Below are 12,095 nucleotides of genomic sequence, written 5' to 3'. Positions count from 1 at the left end.
TCTTTATCTCCTCTGCTCTTTGATCTTGCAGTTGATGCTCTTGCCATCATTCTAGATAAGGCTAGAGAGGAAGGGTTTGTAAAAGGGGTTCTCACTGACTACCATGACAATGGATTCAATATGCTGCAATATGCAGATGACACCATTTTTTGTTGCAAGATGATGAAGACTCTACCAGAAATTTAAAATTTATCTTAACTGCTTTTGAGCAGATGTCTGGTTTGACAATAAATTTCCATAAAGTGAAATATTCTTGTTTGGGGGGGCCAGTGAAAAAAAAGAACTGTACCAGGGAATCTTCACCTGCATTCTCGGGGAAACCCCCCGAAATACCTGGGGTTACCCATTTCTAACGAGAGAATCGGAAACAAAATGTGGAAGAATGTTACTGAAAAAATTGAGAAAAGATGTGCCTGCTGGCAGGCTAGACTACTAAATATTGCAGGAAGAGTCACTTTGGTGCAATCTTGCTTGTCTAACATACCTATATACATGATGTCTTTTTATCTCTTGCCAGTTGGAGTTAGAAAAAAGGTAGATTTTTATAGAGCTAGGATGGTGTGGCAATCAGAGAGGACAAAAAGAAATACTATTTGGTAAATTGGAAAACCTGTTGTCTTCCAAAACAACAGGGAGGATTGGGGACTATCAATATTGAAATGTTTAATATTGCTTTATTGGCTAAATGGTTGTGGAAACTTGAAAATGATGAGGGGTTTTGGCAGGGAATTGTTAAAAGGAAATATGTTGGGGATAAATGTCTCTCTAGAATTAAACATAAAAATGGGCATTCCCAATTCTGGCCTGATATCTTGAAAATTAGAAAATATTTCTATCCACATGTTAAGAAGAGATTGGGGGATGGCAGAAACACCAGGTTTTAGGAGGACTGGTGGGTTGAAGATAAATCCCTCAAAGAGGCTTACCCCTCTTTGTTTTTTATTAGCAATAATCAGGGGATTACAGTTAGAGAAGCAATTGATAAGGGATGGGGTGGTTTTACCTTCAGTAGAGCTCTCTATGGGGATACTGAGCAACTTTGGAATAGCAATGAGAGCGATATGTGAGGAAGTTTTGATGCATGGGGGAGGGACAAACCCATGTGGATGTTGTCTGCTAATAGAAAATTCACTGTCAAATCACTATACAGGGATCTGATCAAGTCTGTTGTGGGATTCCCCAAGAAGTTTCTGTGGAAAACTAAAGTTCCTGCTAAGATTAGATTCTTTCTATGGCTGCTAGCAAGAAAAAGTATACTTACTAGAGATAATTTGTTAAAAAAGGATGGAAAGGGGATAAAAATTGTGTGTTTTGTGGCAAGGATGAAATGATAGATCATCTGTTTTTCTCTTGCTCAGTAGCAAAAACCATCTGGGCTCTAGTGAGATGTGCATTTGATCTGAAAAGTACCCCTAGAGACCTCAATGATTGTTTTGGATTATGGTTAAAAAAATCCAGAAAGATAGCAAGAAACTTATAATGGTTGGCGTCTCAGCGTTGTTGTGGGCGATCTGGAGATGTAGAAATAACATTGTGTTTGATAGAAAAATGATTTTTGACCCAATGGGTATTGTGAAAATGATGTGTGGATGGATTTCTGACTGGGCTGTTTTGCAGAAAAGGTGCCCAGGGGAAAGAATGCTGATGCTGGGAGCAAAACTCATCGTGCAAGTAGCAAGTGATGTCTACAAAGCTGTGCAAGGCTGACATTTTGGAGTCCTTCGAGTCTAGCAGTGACGAAGATGGGAAAAGTCTTCTCCTTTTGGCGCTTCAACGAAGTGGAGTGAAGTGGAAGATCTACGAAAGAGGCTCAACTTTGGTGCGTGCCTTTGCTGTTGCGTTAGATCTATGTAGTTTTATGTTATCTTGTTATGCTGCGAGACTGTCTGAGATGTAATAGGACTAGATCTTTTCAGTCGTGATCTCGAAAAGAACCCTGTTTAGATACTTGGTTTGATGGTTTCTCTAATGGAAATCGAAGGGGAACCCTATGTTGCTAAAAAAACAATTGGAAGAGGACCATGGAGGTGTGTACTGAACTGATCGACGTGCGGTGGATTAGCGGCATACGACTTGTGTGCAAAGTCGATTCAAAATACCGGAGTATGTAAAGCGCCCCAAAAAAACTACACCCTCTGTCCCATAGTGTAGGACTTTTTTAGCACTAGTGTAGTATCAAAGTACGTCTTACATTATGGGACGGAGGGAGTATTTTCTAACGCATCGCAAAAGATAATGGCTCGCAGCAGCAATAAGTTGGATCAAGATTTATGTCGCAACACTTACGGGTGGCAGTTTAGCAATATGCTTTGTAATACCATATATTTGTTTCATGTCGTATTGCTTTTGTCTCTTATTATTTTATTTTATTTTATAACACTAGTAGAAAAGGGGGCAATGGTCCAGACTGGGTCAGCCCATTAGTCCCGGTTCAATCCAGAACCGGGACCAATGGGGGCATTGGACCCGGTTCGTGAGCCCCGGGGGCCGGCCGGGCCACGTGGGCCATTGGTCCCGGTTCGTCTGGACCTTTTCGTCCCGGTTGGAGGGACGAACCAGGACCAATGGGCCTCGCTCCTGGCCCACCACCATTGATCCTGGTTGGTGGGACAAACCGGGACCAAAGGCAGCCCATTAGTCCCGGTTGGTGGCATCAACCGGGACTAAAGGTGTGGTCCTCGTTACGGCCAGAGTTTAGTCCCACCTCGCCAACCGAAGGGGGCTCACACCGGTTTATAAGCCCCTCCCTCTCAGCCTTGTTGAACTGCTCTCAAAGTGAAAATAGATGCCCTTATACAGGAAATTTGACCTAAATTCATATTGAATTTCTCTGAAGTTAGTAGAAATTTATTATGAATTTAGGTCTAATTTTCTCTATTAGCGCATCTATGCTCATTTCTGAGTAGTTTTTTATATAGTTTTTTTTCTACTATATTTATTTTTTTCTATTTATTTCTGAGTTGTAATAAGTTATTAAAAATAAAAAAGATTTTAGTAAAGTTAATCACAACTATTTTTGCTTCTAATTATTTCTGAGTAGTTTTTTATATAGTTTTTTTCTTTTCTGCTATATTTATTTTTTTCTATTTATTTCTATGTGGTAATAAGTCATTAAAAATAAAAAAGAGGCGCAATGCTAGTTAATTCGCTTCAAGCCTTTCGGAATAGTGTACACTGCACTGCACATAGCTCCATGCAGTCTACCCTATTCCTCAAGGCTTGAAGCGAACCAACGTGCAGGTGAGCATTGAGCCTCATCTTCATCGTCTCTGCACTCAGGGCTTATAAACAGCTGCAAGTGCCTCTCGCTTGGCGAGGTGAGACTAAAAAGGGGGCAATGGTCCAGGCCGGCCGGGTCAGCCCATTAGTCCCGGTTCAATCCAGAACCGGGACCAATGGGGGCATTGGATCTGGTTCGTGAGCCCCGAGGGGCTGCCGAGCCACGTGGGCCATTGGTCCCGGTTCGTCTGGACATTTTGGTCCCGGTTGGTGGGACGAACCGGGACCAATGGGCCTTGGTCCTGGCCGACCACCATTGGCCCCGGTTGGTGGGACGAACCAGGACCAAAGGCAGCCCATTATGGTTCGGCCCTCGTGATACCATGCCAACTTTCAACTTTCAACTTTTTCAGAGTTCATTTCAAATGCTTTGACGCAGAAAACAAAAGAAAATAAATAATGCAGAAAACAAAAGAAAAAACTGGAAATAAAATAAAATAAATAAAGCAAAAAAAACAAAAAAAGTGTATTCAAATTTGAAAACTAATGGCACTAACAGAAAGTTTACAATTTTCTAAAACTAAAAGCAAAAAGAATTAAAAAGTAAAGCAAAAAAACAAAAGAAAATAAATAATGCAGAAAACAAAACAAAAAATCTGGGGAAAAAATAGCAACAATAAGTATTTTGTTGTAAGTAGAAACAAAATAAAATAAATAAAGCACGAAACAAAACAAAAAAACAAAAAAAGTGTTTTCAAATTTGAGAACTAATGGCACTAACAGAAAGTTTAAAATTGTTCTAAAACTAAAAGCAAAAAGAATTAAAAAATAAAGCAAAAAAACAAAAGAAAATAAATAATGCAGAAAACAAAACAAAAATCTGGGAAAAAAATAAAAATAGCAACAATAAAGTAAAGGAAAAAAGTGCCTCCTACTGGGCACCCACGGCCTGAATACGACTAGAAACCCACCATGGGCCAGGATTCAGGCCCGCAGGTGGCCCAGTAGGCCCAACAGGCAACGCGGTAGTAAGTAGGCCCGTAAGCCTGCAGTGGAGAGGAGCTTGAGAGGGGTGGGGCAGTGGGGCTTATAAACCACTGCGCGCCCCTCTCAGCTAGCGAGGTGGGACTAAACTTTTGTGCCGCACCGTGCCAGCACACGACCATTGGTCCCGGTTCGTGGCTCTAACCGGGACCAATGCCCACCCTTTAGTCCCGGTTGGTGGCACCAACCGGGACCAAAGCCCTCTTCTTCCCGCCCTTTGGGCTGCTGAAAAGAGGCCTTTGGTCCCGGTTGGTGGTACCAACCGGGACAAAAGGGTGCATTGGTCCCGGTTGGAGCCACGAACCGGGACCAATGTCTTTGCTATATAACGAAAATTTCAGAACCGCATCCCTCACTTCGATCTCTCCTTCCTCCTCGATCTCCCGACGCCGCGCGCCGTCGCCGCCCCGCCCCGACCCCGTCGCCGCCCCGCCCCGTCCCGACGCCGTTGCCGCCCCGCCCCGACGTCGTCGCCGTCCCCATCGTCGCCCGCGTCCCCATCGCCGCCCCGTCCTGCGCCGTCGCTCGTCGCCGCCCCCGCCACGCGCCGTCGCTGTCCCCCTCGGCACCCCGCTCCGTACGTCGCCGCCCCGTACGCCCCCGGCCCGTCGTCGGCGCCGGCCCCGTGTATTTTCCTCTGTTAGATAAATTAGATAGAAAAATTAGATATTAATGTCAAATGTTAGATGAATTAGCTAGATATTAATTAATGCTAATTAGATGAGTTAGATAAATTAGATAGAAAATTAATTTAGATTGTGTAATTAATTTGTTCATATTGTGTTAGATTTTTTTCTGTTAATAGATTTTTTGTTAGATTTTGTTTTTTTATGATTTTGTTAGATTTTTTAGATTTTTTGTAGTTCATAGATTTTTTTGTTGGATGTGTAGTAATTTAGATGTGTAGTTCATAGATTTTCTGTTCATGGAATCTTTATGATTTTTTCTGTTGTAATTTTGGTTATAGAATTTTAATGATTTTTTGTTCATAGTACGTATTTAGAAAAATGAAAAAAAATAAGAAGAGAAAGTGTTTAATATAATTAGTTAGAAAAATACTAGTTTATTTTTAGTAATTCTACTTTATTTTATTTATAGTAAGTGCTTCATATATAGTTGAACTAGCTAGTTGATTTAATAAACTACTTTATTTTACTATATATAGAAGTAGTTTGTTTTTAGTAAGTACTACTTTATTTATTTATAGTAAGTGTTTAGTAGTTGAACTAGCTAGTTGATTTAATTAATAAAACTACTTTATTTAACTATATATAGAAGTAGTTCCCGCATCGACGTCGGTGATGCCTATCCCGCATCCTCGTCGTCGTCGACTCGGCGGTGGAGGCTTGCTAGATCAGGGCCATGTTCGGGACTGGGCTCCGCCGGGCTGGTATTGGGAGGTGCTACCTTCCGGGGGACGTAGGTTGGTGAGGAGGCAGCCCATTGTTGACCCGATCCTTGTTTGGTGGCGGTCGCGTGGTCCAGTGACGGTGCCGAGGCTTCCGGACACCGCGGAGGTCGTACGTCATCGTGTCAGCGAGGAGGACGAGCACGTCCATCGCTACATGGTTGCATTGAAGGGCAGGTTCGACAATACCTGGCAGGTTCTCCAGGGATCTCACTGGAGCTATGATCCTGTGATGGTTCCTTATCTTTGGGTGTCCACCGCCCGCGTCGATACCCGTCGGGCGCTACGGTTCTAGTTGTATTAGTGATGCTATATTAGTGATAATATTCGACGATGTACGGACACCAAGAGATGATGTACTTTTGCTTATAATTATTGAATGCATGCTAATTTGAATACTACTTTATTTTATGATTTGGTTTTGCTTATTTTATGATTTGGTTTTGCTTACTGAATGCTCATATTGGATAAGTTCTCCTTCATTCCCGTGTGCTAGACAATTTGATGTAATAATGCACTCGGGAATGAAAGGAGGAGCTACGTACATCACCGATAGTCAACCCGTGATTAATAATCTAGTTTAATATTTGAATTATGAACATAGGCCGGAAATGTCGTACTCGGACGACGAAAACCGCCCGGGGGAGTGCGACTGGTGCCACGACGACCGAGGTATCTGCGACAGGTTCATTGAGCTGGACGAAGATCGTCGCTTCAGCATTAAGCTCGAGGAGACCTTCGATGTTCATACGGTACGCAACCGATGATTAGGTATCTGCAACATTTTTTCGTAATTACTCATGACTTCAACTATTTTAATCATGACAATATTTTTCATCTTTTCCAATTCGACTAGCTTATCCCATGCTTTGCAAGACGCTATGTCTTGGAGAGGATGGGTTTTGAAGACCATGAAAGTTTCGAAACCAAAAAAATTATCCTAAGTACCCATCATGGTGTGGATTTTCAAGTAAAGTTGTACAATGCTCAGAGTGTAACCCATTTTGGTTGCAAAAATTGGGAAGCACTTTGCAAGATGTATGGTTTTGATGAGGGTATGCTTGTTACCATGGATCTTGGTGATCCTACAATCGAGCAAGAGAGACCTACGATTTTCGTCCTTGTGGATACACCTCCAATTCTTCCCCCATGTGAGCTTAACATAGTTATTAAGTAATTTATATTGTTTATTTCAAAATAGTTGACAACTTATTCTCCATTGACAGCTTATTTTCATTCTTCAAAGAATGTGCGGAAGATGGTAGACAGAACCTACTACACCGAAGGCTCCGAACTAACTTATCAGGAGAAAAATCATCTGGTCGCATTTTGTACTGATCTTGAGAATTACAATGTCTACAATCGAACTCCTCAACATTATGGTCAATACGTGCCACTAGTGCACGTGTTGAACTACGGTAACTACCATGGAGATACCCTGGTAAGATTTTTTACTATTACGACATCCGTGCATCTTTTTGCACACTTCTAAAACTAGTACATCATATCATTGCTAACTACGAAGTTATTACTATGTTTTTCAACAGATAATCCCGAATGATTGTGTGCCTCATCTGATGTATACACACGGTAGCCTTCATGTTTTGAACATACAACCAGGTCTTCCTACGAATCTGAACTGTCCATACCGGGTTTCTAAAAGAAGTGGAGACATGACAATCAAAGAATGGAAAAAATGTATGGACAGTCGTAAGGAGCTTCTTGGAAGCAACATTCAGCGAAGGGCAAAAATTGGAGACAGGATGATCGCCATTCTTCATAATGGAGAGTCAGGGTCTATATTGTTTTATGCTATTTTACCTTAAGGGTGTTTAGGTCCTACCTGATACTGATGATCATGTGTTAAGAACAATTATGTAGGGTCGGGTTCGATGACTATGAGGATGATGATCGTATGACTTATTATTAATAACGAGTAGAAGTTGTATGATGATGCATGATTAGTAGGACGAGTACTTGTTATTATATATGCTGATGTATGCGAGCATGCATGAGTTATTATATCAGGGGGTAAAATGAACATATATAGCAGCAGCGTTGGTAAACCAAGAACGAAGATATAAGAAAGGACACTTCTCTCTATTAGCTAGCTAATATAACAACCTAAAAATAACCCCCAAAACCTCTAAAGCAGCCACTTTCCAAAAAAACATGGACTTTTGGTCCCGGTTGGTGCCACCAACCGGGACCAAAGGCCCCCTGACTGGGCTCGGCGCACAGAGCCACGTGGAGGCACATTAGTCCCGGTTCTTGTTTGAACCGGGACTAATGGGTGGAGGTATTAGTAATGGCCCATTAGTCCCGGTTCATGAACCGGGACTAAAGGACCTCACGAACCGGGACTATTAGGTGTTTTTCTACTAGTGTAAATGATGTTTTCACTGGATCAATATATCTAGATAATACAACAACACTGACCGAATGTTTGCCCTCTGCATAACAGCCAACATGACATACACAAACCAATCATATCGTTTTACAGCAGAAAAAAAAGGGGCTAGCCTAAGATGCGAAAGATCCTGCACAAAGATTACACTGCCATATATATGGGAGATGCCTCTCATCTCGTATGCTCCAGTCAGGTAGATGTCATCACAAAAATGTATCCGTCATTCGGCCACTGCGGGATAGATCAAGTATGGAGCCATCCCATACATGAATAAATAATCTGCATAGGACATGAAACTAATTCTCTTAGTCCTCTGCATTTACAAAGGTGCAACTCATACATTGAGAACTCATGTGTTTTTTTTGTGTGCAGTAGATTGAGAACTCACGTGGTGATCCTTAATTCTATACGGCACCGACCTCTGGATATATATAAATCCCGCATAGTTTTTTTTGCGGGAAATCTTCTGATTTATTCATCTTCAATCATAGCAGTACAACGAATACCGAAAATAATAAAAATTACACCTAGATCCGTAGACCATCTAGCGACGACTACAAGCACAGAAGCGAGCCGAAGGCGCGCCGCCGTTATCGCCCCTCCATCGTCAGAGTCGGGCACAACTTGTTGTAGTAGACAGTCGGAAAGTCGTCGTGCTAAGGCCCCATAGTACCAGCGCATCAGAACATCAATCGCCATAGATGAAGAATAACATAGATCGGAAGGATCCAATCCGAAGACACACGGACGTAGACGAACACCAACGAGATCCGAGCAAATCCACCAAAGATAGATCCGCCGAAGACACACCTCCACACACCCACCAACGATGCTAGACGCACCACTGGAACGGGGGCTAGGTGGGGAGACCTTTATTCCATCTTCAGAAAGCCGCCGCCGTTTCGTCTTCCTGAGAAGAACAGAAACCCTAACAAAATTAAAAGAAACGACTAAAAACGAAGCCCTCCCGCCGGTCCTTGGCAGGATCCACCGCGCCTCCATAGCCCTAGGGCCACCGGAGACGAGGCGGGCCTGCGTTGGAGCCGGCGAGAGGCAGAAACTCTAGCTGCTTTTTTTAGAAGGAGGAAGAGGCGGCGGCTGTAGGGAGTCCGTCCACCTAGCTAGTTTATAATAAATCCGGCATAGCTTGCATCAACCAAATGTTACCTAGTCTCATGTGTTGTTGCTTCTTAGACCCTTCCATCTGATAAACAAATAATAAAGCCTACGAAGGAGTGGATTGTTTTTGCTTATAAAAACAGTAACATTTTTACAATGAAAAAAAACAATTACCAAACACATGTGATATTGAACGAATAGAAGTATGGTTAAAAGCTACCATGACCACACACACAAAATATGTTCAAATGACAATCAATAAAAATATATTTAATATCTCAACTCTTAATTAAAAATTAAAAAGTTTATTACAATTTAAATTCTTTGGACCAAGATTAATGAGAGCCAGTAAATATATAAATAAATATTTTCAACTTTAGTGACAACTATACCTTCCAATGTTGTCTATTATAGTCTTGAAAATCAGACAAAATCTCCCCTACAGAATTACAAATGCACCTACTAACATTGTTACATTGTTATTGACATTTTTTGGTATTTTATATTCAACATTTAAAGTTATAATTTTTATTTATTTGCTTTATTTACAATATTGTATTAATTTGTTTTTTAGAACTATTAGGCTAAGGTATGGTTTATCGCCGATACCTTGTTGGATAGTTTATTTCAAACTAAATTCAGCCGAACATTCTTATTTGACAAGCTCGCGCGTTGACTGGTGCAAAAAGTATTTATACTAAAGATGTATACTTTACATGTGTATATATTTATCTATTAACGCACAAACTTAATTAGTATGTTCTCTATTTTTACTTAGTGTGACTGCACACAATATTATAAATATTAACATATAGTGTTTATCACATAATTTTAATGTCTATCATGGGCTGCTTTAAGTAAATTTAAACCAAGTTATGTCAGATTTTATATTATGAGACATTAACATATAAAAAATTACTGGAAAAAAACATGAGGAAAATTAAACATAAACAAAAGGCAAGCCTTCACAGACTAATTTTGTGGTTGTATGCATTAGTGTGTATATACCGGTGTCGTGCGCATATATTTTAAAATCCTTAAATGTCTTTGTAGAAGTTTGTACAATCTAACAAATATCTTGATAGAGGTTTCTAGTGTATGATTAAGTTTTAAAAATACAAAAGTCCAAGAGCATGGAAGTTATTTACGATAAGTTTGTCATCCAATCTTTTTCTTATTTATGTTTATATATTTGCCCTGAAATGAAAAGGTTGCCATCTCTACATATTTGCCTACAGCGTTTTCGGTTTTGTGCTAGATTACTTAAGGGGCAGGCGGAACTTTCTTGTATTACTTCTCTGCATATTCTTCTGAGATTTAGTAGCTGAGGGTAAATTAGAGAAGAGGGTGAAGTACTGACTGAAACGAGTTTCGCCGAAACCTTCCTGTAGAACTACAATAGCGTCTCATATTCTTGTTGCACTATTCATTTTTTGCGGGAAAACTTCCTATCTATTCAGCATCAATTATGGTAGTATGAACATCAATAAAATTACATCCAGATCCATAGGCCTCCTAGGCACGATTACAAGCACTAAAGCAAGTCGAAGGCGCAACGCCGGCATCACCCTCCCTCATCAGAGCCAGGTAAAAATTATTGTATTACATAGTTGGGAAGTCATCGTGCTATGGTCACATAGGACCAGTGCACCAGAACAATAACTGCCCCCGATGAATAGAAGCGTAGATCAGAAGGATCTAACTTGAAGACACACTAACACAGACGAACAAAGAAGAATCTATGTGGATCCACAAAATACAACCACCGACCGAATCTCACGAGATCCGCCGGAGACACACCTCCACACGTCCTCCGACGATGCTAGACACACCACCGGGACGGGGCTAGACGGAGAGAACCTTATTTCATCTTCAAGGAGCCGTCATTGTCTCGTGTTCTTGAGCAGGACACAAACGCTAGCAAAACTTAAAGAAACATATAAAAACGGAGCCATCCCGTTGGCAAGGGGGCGGTATACACCGCTCCTCCATGGCCTTAAGGCCATAGGAGACGAGGCAGATCAGCGGCGACGCCGACGGAGGCAGAAACCCTGGTCAACTCTTTTGTTCGCTTGGAGGAGAGCGAAGGGATATATACCAATTACATTGCATTGTCCATTTAAAGGCTTGTCCTTCGGGACACGTTTATATCTCACTCAAGTCTTAAATTAGAGATTGTATCGTACGTTGGAAGAATAAAATGAAGCGAGTATTTTTTAGTCGATTTTAAAATAGTTACATTCAGTCGACAATCATAGTTGTTAGATGGTGATATATATTATCACCCTTTGTATTTTACACGAATCCCAGTGTTTAAATAAGTTTATAGTATCAACTTGAAAACAGTTATGTTTTGCTTGTAGGATTAAGGTGTGCATGTGTGTGTTCATAGTTTGAGTATGGCATATGTGAGCGTCTGTGTGTTTTCAATAAAACTTAAAAAATGTTATGCCTTGGTCGATTGAAAAAAGAAGAAGACAAAACTGCAATGCCAAACAACAATAGAACCACAACTCCATTCATACGTTGCTATATATAGTGCTTTTTTGTTCAAGCTAATAAGACCTAACGACAACATTACGTGTTGCAAACCAACTTGTGATTGGATGGTTAGAAGGACAACAATATCCCATGACTGAAATGCGCCATTAGTCCATTAACTCAAAGTGATTGCATGCTTTAGGCTAAAAACTCAAGAAAAATGATCAAATTTAGTCCATAAACTCATATATTTGATCAGTTAAGGCCAAGATTGATTCAAAAGAGAAAAACCCATACACATGGCTGCCACATCAGTGTACCTTAGACCACTCATGCTTGATCTAATTTCTACAGGGTGTCGTTTGCAAAAATTAAAAAATCAACTAGTTTATTTGCGTTTAATTTTTTAAAAAT

Source organism: Triticum aestivum, chromosome 7B (genome assembly GCF_018294505.1).
Source record: "Triticum aestivum cultivar Chinese Spring chromosome 7B, IWGSC CS RefSeq v2.1, whole genome shotgun sequence".
Lineage (NCBI taxonomy): Eukaryota > Viridiplantae > Streptophyta > Magnoliopsida > Poales > Poaceae > Triticum > Triticum aestivum.
This window is presented reverse-complemented; position numbering follows the sequence as displayed.